This window comes from Sorex fumeus, unplaced genomic scaffold (assembly GCF_029834395.1).
Source record: "Sorex fumeus unplaced genomic scaffold, SorFum_2.1 ptg000070l, whole genome shotgun sequence".
NCBI classification, from domain to species: Eukaryota; Metazoa; Chordata; class Mammalia; order Eulipotyphla; family Soricidae; genus Sorex; species Sorex fumeus.
In genome coordinates, this window is record NW_026606127.1 from 2,589,870 (window position 1) to 2,600,169 (window position 10,300).

General features: G+C 36.3%; 1 pseudogene; it reads left to right on the forward strand.

Annotated features, from left to right (window-relative positions):
• Window positions 1-248: 248 nt before the first annotated feature.
• Window positions 249-345, forward strand: LOC130037039 (uncharacterized; annotated as a pseudogene).
• Window positions 346-10,300: the final 9,955 nt, after the last annotated feature.

A 10,300-nucleotide genomic window follows, 5' to 3' on the forward strand; every position in this document is an offset into this window, starting at 1 on the left:
AACAACACTGATTCTCCATCTTCCAAAAGATTATTTTGCAAAACTGATGCCCTGGGTATGGTAAAAGATAATATGGTAAAAACCATACTTTTCCTTCTGGGACATTAATGTTCTAAATTTATCACTTCAAGCTGCTTTGAAATACCTTCCTAGATTGGGAATCACTGTCTGCCATAGGAGTGAGTAAGGACAACACTCAAAGAAATCAGAAGAGAAAAATAGGGGAAAAAAATCAGCTCTTATACTCAGTTTGGCAACACATATACTAAAATTGAAATGATATAGAGATTAGCATGATCCTTACACAGAGATGACAGGCCAACTTGTAAAGTGTTCCATATTTTTGTTGCATTAAGAATTAACAGGGCTACTTTAAGCTAAGACAAGCCCCACAAGTACTCCAAATTTCGACATAAAGATAGCAAAAATCCCCATCACAATGATCTCTCTCAATGTCAATGGACTAAATGCACCAATTCAGAGGCACAGGATGGCAGGATGAAATAGAAAATTGAACCCAACATTCTGCTGCCTGGAAGAAACACATCTGAATAATCAAAGCAACCATGGGCTCAAAGTCAAAGGCTAGAAAATGATTCTTCAAGAAAAGAACACCTCCAAAAAGCTGCAGTGGCAATACTAGTATCAGACCACATGGACTTCAGGCTAAAGGTTATAAGAGACAGTGAAGGTCATTTCTTAATGATCATGGGATCTGTACATCAGAAAGAACTCACCCTCCTCAATGTATATGCTCCTAATGACAGATCAGCAAAATACGTAAAAACAACTTCTAATAGACTTAAAGAAAAACATTGATAGCAACACAATGCTAGATGGAGATTTCAACAGTACTTTCTCACTTCTCAATAGATCAAACAGACAAAAACTTGGCAAGAAAATATTTTATTTGAGGGAAGTAATAAACAACCATTGGTGTAGAGACGAAATCAAAGAGGAAATGAAAAGATTCCAGAAAAAATGACAACGAGGAACTACCAGAACTTGTGGGACAGAGCAAAAGCAGTTCTAAGAGGAAAGTTTATAGCTCCGCCAGAATTCAACTGGAAGAAAGAAAGGGCCTACAAAAATAACTTACAGCTCAAGATTTTGGAAAATGACCAAGAAAAGGAGTCCAAACTAGCCAGGAGGAAATAAATAATAAAACCTGGAGAAGAAATCAATGAGATATAATCCCAAAATACAATTCAGAAGACCAACAAAAGCAAGACATGGTTCTTTGAGAAAATAAATAAGATCAATAAACTACTAGCAAGACTCACAAAGAAGAAAAGAGAAAGAATCCTAATAAACCGTATCAGAAATGCAAAGGGGGACATCATAAAAGAAACTACAAAATCCATAGGATCATCAGAGATTATTTTGAGAATATTTAAAGCAGGAAATGAGAGAATCTTGAATAAATTGATAAATTACTGGATTCCAATTACCTCCCAAGGCTGAACCAAGAATATTTTGAAAACTCGAACCCATCACTACAAGGAAATTGAAATGATAATCAAAAGTATCCCCAAAAACAGGAGCCCAGGCCCAAATGGATTCACTAATGAAGTATTTCAAACCTTTCAAAAGGACCTACTGCCAACATTTTTTAAGATTTTCCAGGAAATTGAAGAAACAGAAATACTCCCAAACAATTTCTATGAGAAAAGATCACCCTGATATTCAAATCAGACAGAGAAACCACAAAAAAGAAAATTACAGACCTATTTCTTTGATAAATACAGATGCAAAGATCCTCAAGATTATACCAGCAAAGAGAAATCAGAAACTCAACAAAAGGTCACACTCTATGACCAAGTAGGTTTATCTTGGGGATGCAAGGATGGCTTAACATTCTCAAGTCAATCAACAGAATACACCATCTCAATAAAATAAAGATAAAAATCATATGATAATATCAATAGATGTAGATAAAGCATTTGATGAGATCCAGCACCCATTCATGATGAAAAACTCTCAACAAAATGGGAGTCGAAAGTACTTTCCTCCATCTAGTCAAAGCAAACTACTACAAACCCACAGCAAGCATTATTCTCAACAGGGAAAAACTAAAGGCTTGGAGAAAAATCAATGAGCTAGATTCCCAAAATACAATCAGGCACAAAACAAGTTACCCACTCTCACCACTCCTATTCAACATAGTACTTGAAGTATTTGCCATATGATTTTGGTAAGAAAAAGATATCAAGGGCATCCAGATAAAAAAAGGAAGAACTCAAGCTTTTACTATTTGGAGATGACATGATAGTATTCTTAGAAAATCCCAAAGAATCTAGCAAAAAGCTCCTGGGAAGAATAGATTTGTTTACTAAAGTAGCATATTACAAAATCAATATCCAATAGTCCATGGCTTTCCCAAATACTATTAATGAAAGAGAAAAAAGAGATAGGCGAAAAACAAACCCATTCACAATAACCTCAGAAAATCAAGTATACTAGAATCAACTAAAAAGGTTAAGGACCTATACCAAAAACACTCTACAAAACACTACTTCATGAAATAAAAGAGGATATGAGGAAATGGAATCACATCCCATGTTCATTGATTGAGAGGATTAACACTGTCAAAATGGCAATACACCCCAAAGCGCTATAAATATTTAATGCACTTTCTATAAGGATACCCATAACATTTTTCAAAGAAATCGATTAAACCCTCTTGAAACTCATACACAACAATAAACTCCCATGATGAGCTAAAGCAATCTTTGGTAAAAAGAAGAAGGGAACACCTTCCCCAACTTCAAACCCTACTAGAAAGTCGTAGTAATCAAATTAGCATGATATTCAGATAAAGAGAGTCCTCAGGTCAATGGAATATAGTCAAATATCCTGACGCTGGCCCTCAGATTATTATTACCTAATGTATCATAAAGGCTCAATAAATATGAAGTTGAGCAAGGAAGTCTCTTCAACAAGTGCTGCTGGGAAAACTGGTCAGCAACATGCAAAAAAAGTTTAACTCAGACCTCTTTATAGTGCCAGGCACAAAGTCAGATCAAATGAATTAGAGACCTCAATATCATACCTGAGTTCTTAAGATATATGGAGAAAAATGTGGGAAGATCCCTCCATGACATTAAAGCTAAGGGAAACTTCTAGAATGATACACCACTGACCAAGGAAGAGGAAGTGAAGATAACCAAATGAGACTACATTAAACCAAGAAGTTTCTGCAACTCAGAAAAAATGGTGACCATGATAAAAAGACAGCCCTCATAATGGGGGGAAATTATTTATGCAATACCCATACAATTAACCCCTTATTGTATATAACCCAAGGTATATATGGCACTGGTAGAACTTTATGAGAAAAAGACATCCAACCCCACCAAAACATGAGGAGAAGAAACGAACAGAAACTTCCTCAAAGAATAAATACAAATGACCAAAAAACAGAGGTAAAATTTTCTACATCACGAATCATCAGGGAGATACAAATCCAAACAGCAATGAGATATCTCACACCACAGAGATTGACACACATCAAAAAGAACAAGAGCAACCAATGTCAGCATGGAAGTGGGGAGAAAGGGTCTCTTCTTCACTGTTGGTGGGGATGCCGATTGGTTCAGCCTTTTCGGAAAACGATATGGGTATTTCTCAGAAAACTACAAATTGAGCTTCCATGAATCCAGCAATACCACTTTGGCAATATACTCCCAGGCCCCAAAACACACAGCAGAAATGCTATCTGCACTTCTATGTTCATTGCAGCACTATTCACAATAGTGAGAATCTGCAAACAACTTGTATGCCCAAGAATTCTCAATGATTAGTTAGAGAAACTATGGTATATCTAAACAATGGAATACTATGCAGCTGTTAGTGAAAATGAAGTTATGAAGTATGCTTATAAATGGATGTACATGAAGAGTATCATGCTGAGTGTGATGAGTCAGAAGGAGACAGACAGATATAGGATTACATTCATTTGTGGGATATGAAAAAACATAACTTTAGATTAATACCTTAGGACAGTAGAAATAAGGGCCAGGATGATTGGTCCACTGTTAGAAGCCTACCTTATGGGCTGGGGGAGATGGCAGTTGGGATCGAGAAGAGACCACTATGACAAAGATAGTTGGAAATGATGATGCTGGAAAAGAACTGTGAAGTGAAAATAGGTAAAGGAAGAAACATGGTAACCTATCAGTTCCTGTGTTGTAAACCATGATGCCTCAAAAGGGAGAGATCGGTAGATAGGTAGATAGGTAGAAGAAAGGGAGAGACAGGGGGCGGGGGTGAGGAGAGAGAGATGGAGTGAAAGGATTTCAGGGGGAAAACTGGGGACACTGTAGGTGGGAAATGTTCACTGATGGAGCAATGGGTCTTGGAACACTGTATGACTGAAACCTACTCATGAACAGCTTTGTATCTCTTTATGTCCCAGTGATTCAGTCAATCACTCAATGGTGATTCAGTCAACCAGTCATGGTGATTCAGTCAATCACTCAATCAATCAATAAGTAAATAAATAAAAATCAACTCTTTGGGCCCAACCATACCTAGAGGTTACTCCAGCTTTATAGGTACATGAATCAAGTATCTTCTTAGTTTAAAATGAGTGTGGTATGAGTTTGTCACTTTCAAACATAAGAATTCTGATTAATCACCATGGAATGTTTGTTTAATATAATGTTTTCTGAATAATTTTTATGAGACAAGATCTGTGAATAAAACCTTCAAGTGAAGAAAACGACATTCAATTATTTCTGTCACTTATTTATTTATTCAATTATTATTATCGAGAATAGGATTCAGGTGAGAAAACAAGAAATATTTTACTTATAGCATGAACCTCTAATGTCTGGACTGCAAATTTCTAACATCTTTAGAATGGCTATAATATAGCTAGTTCTGCTTGAGAAATAATTGACTTCTGTCCAATATTCTGAATTTTGCCTTATTGTGTGGCCTGAATAAGTACTTCTATGAATAGAAATTATTAATTATCATTAGAACCCACTTGAATGTTAACAATAGTGTGATTTATATTTTAATCTAATTACTTTTTCTAAAAGAGATAAATTTGGATGTGGCAGATTGAATCCAATTGAGTCCTGAAGAGGTCAGGGAGTAAATGAAAATTATAAGAAGAATTTGATGAATTGGAGGAGGGGAAGGGCTTAAAGGCCAACATATTTCACCACCTGAATTTAATAAAATTTATTTATTACATTCTCATAATGAATGACAGCATCACTTGGTACAGTAGTTCAGGTGAAATATAGGATTTTTCTAAGAAAACACACACACGGATACATGCACACACACTCATTATCTTTCTCTCTCTCTCTCTCTCTCTCTCTCTCTCTCTCTCTCTCTCTCTTCTTACTCACACATGCATGCATGAATTCTTATAAACTCAACATTCTCACACAATAGCACTCATAAACACACACACTTATAATCTCTTCCCATCTTTCCACCCTCCCCTGCAGTCCACACCACCCCTGATCCCTATCTCCAGCTACTTAAATACATGCTACCCATCTACAGTTTTCATCCAAGCAATTCCTAAAGAAACAACAAAAGTGTTCATGTGTGTACAGATTTACTCATTTTATTTTGCCTCTTTTATATACCTTAGGCATTCAACATTTTAAAAACGCAATCCTGTTTATTATAGAATATACCACTGCCACTACAAGCTACTAAGAGAAAAATAAATTATCAAAGAAGCTACACAACAGTCCTCAATTTTCTTGTTTGGTATCAATTAACCTCTAACAAGTTTTATAATACGTTGGGTCCAAAATGCTGCTGCGTGTCAGTATTTCCTGGGGCACTATCTTGAGAATCCAAGTATGGAAACCCTTGCTCATAGCATTGTCACTCCCGGTGTGGGTGTGGGCAGCAGCATTGATGGTACCTGACCACTTTTTTTTTATGCATTGCCTCACTTTTTATTCTTTTAATGCTTATTACTGAAACACCATGAGGTACAGTTGTAGACTTACAAATTTTTGTGCTTGGGTTTCAGTTATACAATGATCCAGTACCCATCCCTCAATCAGTGCCCATTCTCTGTCATTTATATATTTTTTTAATTTTTGTTAGTGAAACACCATGAGGTATAGTTATAGATTTACAAATTTCTGTGCTTGGGTTTCAATTGTACAATGATCAAATACCCATCCCTCCACCAGTGCCCATTTTCCACCACCACGGGTCCCAGTGTCCCTCCCACCCCCTATCCCCCCATCCCACCATGCCTTTGTGGCAGGGCATTCCCTTTTGTTCTCTCTCTCCTTTTGGGTGTTGTGGTTTGCAAAAGAGGCATTGACTGGCAATCATGTTGGTCTATACTCTACTTTCAGAATGCTTCTCCAATCCTGGGAGGATCCTCCAAACACCCTTTATTTGGTGCTCCTTACTCTATATGAGTTCCCTTTCCCCCTAGAATGTGTGGCTGGATTCCAAACCATGGAGCAAAACTCCTGGTATTAATCTCACTGGCCACTTTTTGAATGAAAGCTAGTGTCTCTGGTTCCATGCCAAACAATTTAAACAAGCATCTGCAATAAAGGTTCCCCACTTATTTTGTGAAATGAGAGTCTTTCTTAAGAGCCTTTCAGACTGGAGTGATAGCTCACTGGAACGACTGTGGACTTTGCCTGTAAAAGAAGCAGACTCATTTCCTGGCACAACATAGAGCAACACTGGAAGAGACCCTTGAGCCAAAGCAGCACCAGAACATGACTGGATGTGTCCCCAAAGAACCAATAATCATCAGAACATCTAGTTAGAGTAACCGTCAACAAAATAGTGCCTCTTTTCTCCATTCATAATACTCAAAGTTCTGACTGCAATATCATTAAGAATACTAAATAGTTCCTGTAAATTTTATTCTTCTTCACATATATTTACTCTAAAATAATTTATATTTCGTTTTAAACTACAGGTAAAAAAGTAAAATTATAACTTTTATAAAAAATTAAAAATAACGCCTATACATAGCCAGGTAAGACTCAAAAAATAAAAAAGCAAGCAAGCAACAAGCAAGAAAGAAAGAAATTAAAACTTAAAAACAATGTTGTTTCCAGTGCTAAGGATCAATCACAGATCATCATACAATGGAAGGCAAATTCTGAATCACTGAGTTATAACCCTGTTCTTAAATATTTACAAAGGTCTTATTTGATGTCTCATTACATTTTCTCTTTTTATTAAAAAATGCTTTTTGTAGTAGACCTGATTGCCACCTTACCTCCTACTTCATGACCTTTGCTTCTCTTGTATATTTTAAGATGCATATTATATTTTAATATAAATAAATATATATAAATAATTATAAAATATTGTATATTTTAATATATATCTTGTATATTATAAGACCCAGTTGTCACCTTATCCTTCCTAAATCCATGCTTTCCTTTGACAGACTTTCCAAGATCATGTATGGCTTGCTTTAACTTGGCATAAATGGAAACCTTATTTTCTGTATGCTCTCACGCTAGAGGTGATGATGTTTTTGATCCTGGAGAAGTCTTTTCTGGGGAGTTTTCTGGCTGTTTCTACTTGACTTCAAAATATCTAAAGGTAAGTCATCATCTTTTTTTTGTGTGTTTTTGGGTCACAACTGGCGATGCACAGGGGATACTCCTGGCTCTGCACTCAGGAATTACTCCTCACGGTGCTTGGGGGGACCATACAGGATGCTGGGAATCTATCCTGGGTAGGCCATGTGCAAGGCAAATGCCCTACCTGCTGTACTATAGCTCCAGCTCCCCCCCCATCCCCATAATTCATCATCTTGAGGGCCTCAGATTTTTACCTTTGATTTAGAAACTTCATCTTTACATTGACACAGTAAATTGATACCACAAAACCATTGAATGGCATGCTATAATGGTAGCAGCCATGAGCAAACATTGATAACCCATAAATTGGCATGAATGAATTCTGTCTCAGAGGCTTCACTTCTGAGGATCCCTGTCTGTTACGTATCCCAGGATCAGAATCTACATCAGGCCATGAGTAGAAATTGTCCAACCAAAAGCTAGCCTTCCACTGGGATCAGAATCCTTGATCCATCTAACTTGTAATTTTTCATTCATGACTTGTTGACCTTGTTTCAGTTGGAGACATCCAGAGCATCAACACAGCTTCCCAGTAGTTTCCACAGGAAATCCAAATACCTAAGAATGTTATCATTTCTTACGCCACTGTTAAAGATTTTTTTGGAATCCCACGGTAAGATACTATCATTAATGTTATACTATTACTGTTCTCCATAGTCCAGATCTCCCGAAAGAACTCTCTACCCTTCTCACTCCAAGTGCAGCCTCCCGTTTAAGATATCCTGAGCATACTTCTAATAGTGTCACTCAGGTTCTCCCCTAAAGTGCACAAGTTAAGTTCATACCACTCCAAGTTCTTTTTCCTAAACTACCAGAGTCGGCTTGGTCCTCAAATTTGTGTTCTCCCTTGAAGAAATACCGTGCTTCCTTTCTCCATGTCTCTCTTTGCTTGCCTTGTTAAACGAGTGTTCTCTCTTGAACATATATTCCATTCCACCCTACACCTGTTTCACAAGTTTCTAAGTGTTTTTCAATAAAATCTATTTTGCTTCACTAAACTAAATATTTTAAAGCACCAGAGCAATGTTAAAACCAATATTTGTATCTTTTAAACCACAAATTTTGAAAATGAAAGGTGGTAAAGCAATGGAATACTACTCAGTTGTATGAAGTGAAATCTTCTTATTATTTGATAAAAATGGATAACATGAGGATATTATGGTTAGTGACATAAATCAGGCAGAGAAAGATAGGCATCATACAAGTTCATGCATATGTAGCATATGGAGAAAACAAATTAAAAGAATAAAATGGGACAGACAAACGTCTAAATCATTATTTATATTCTATGATTTATAATTCAATTAATTATGGTTTGTCATACACATAATTCCAACATGACACTCCTCATTCTCTCAAAAAATAACCACTCCCTCTCCCCCAAACCCCCAGAATCCCTCCCTCCCAATCCCCTGACTCAATTGTGTGGATCAGTTCTCCTCTTACATTGCCCTTGAACCTTTGTTGCTACTTTGCTGTGTGTCTTTACATCCCATATATGAGAAAAATCTCTCTGTATCTGTTCCTTTCCTTAAGGATAACTTTACATGCATGATATCCTCTAGTTTCATCCAATGTTGAAAATTGCATAGTTTTGATCTTTTCAAAGCAATAAAAACAAACTATAGCACTATAAGACTATTTAGTTACCAGGAGGAAAGGTGTAATCAAAGTGGAAAAATTGAACAATGGTGAATGACAGAGTAGGCCTTTCAGTGGTGAGTGTAATGTGATACATGCATGTTGATTCTGCATAATCCTAAAATTTAAGCAGTTCTATAAAGTAATTATACATAACAAAATGTATTTAAATAATTGACATTTATCTATGATTTTGACATATCTATTGTGTCAAACTATCAGAAATAAAAATAAAGTGAGATAGAGATATGGTGTATCACTATACTTTTAAATAAGAGAAGTGATGAAAATTTCTCTGTCTTGATAAACTGTCAAATAAATTGATTCCAAAATCAAATTTATATACTCAAGGAAAAATAAAAGTCAACCAACTTAATCTTTTGCCTTCACTCAGGTTCCCATCTATTGATCTCTGGCAGACAAAACAATTTGTATTTCATTTTATTTTTAATTTTTATTAGTGAAACACCATGAGGTACAGTTGTAGATTTACCAATTTTTGTCCTTGGGTTTCGATTATACAATGATCAAATGCCCATCCCTCCGTCATTGCCCATTTTCCACCATCATGGATTCTAGTATCCCTCCCACACACATCCACCCATCCCACCATGCCTCTATGGCAGGGCATTCCCTTTTGCTCTCTCTCTCCTTTTGGGTCTTTTGGTCTGCAAAAGAGGCATTGAGTGGCAATCATGTTCTGTACATAGTCACAATTTTTATTTTCAAGGGATTTCTTGGCAGAGATTTGGCATTCTTTGCCAGCAACCAACTCGTTTTCTTCTGCTTTTTTTTATTAGAAATATATATTTATACTAAGACTGATTAGTCATGGCACCAAATTGACAAATGTCCCTGTTTTTACTTCAGTGCTGTTGACTACTTATCATATATTATTTGCAGTGGATAGAAAATAACTGCCCATAATTCTTGGGCTAATGAAAAATGTTTATTCTTCCCTTAGTTTGGAAAATCCCTGTCACTAGTATAGTGACATTCATCGAAATTTGTAAACACAATGATTAATAAGAGGTAAACCATGACTGCCA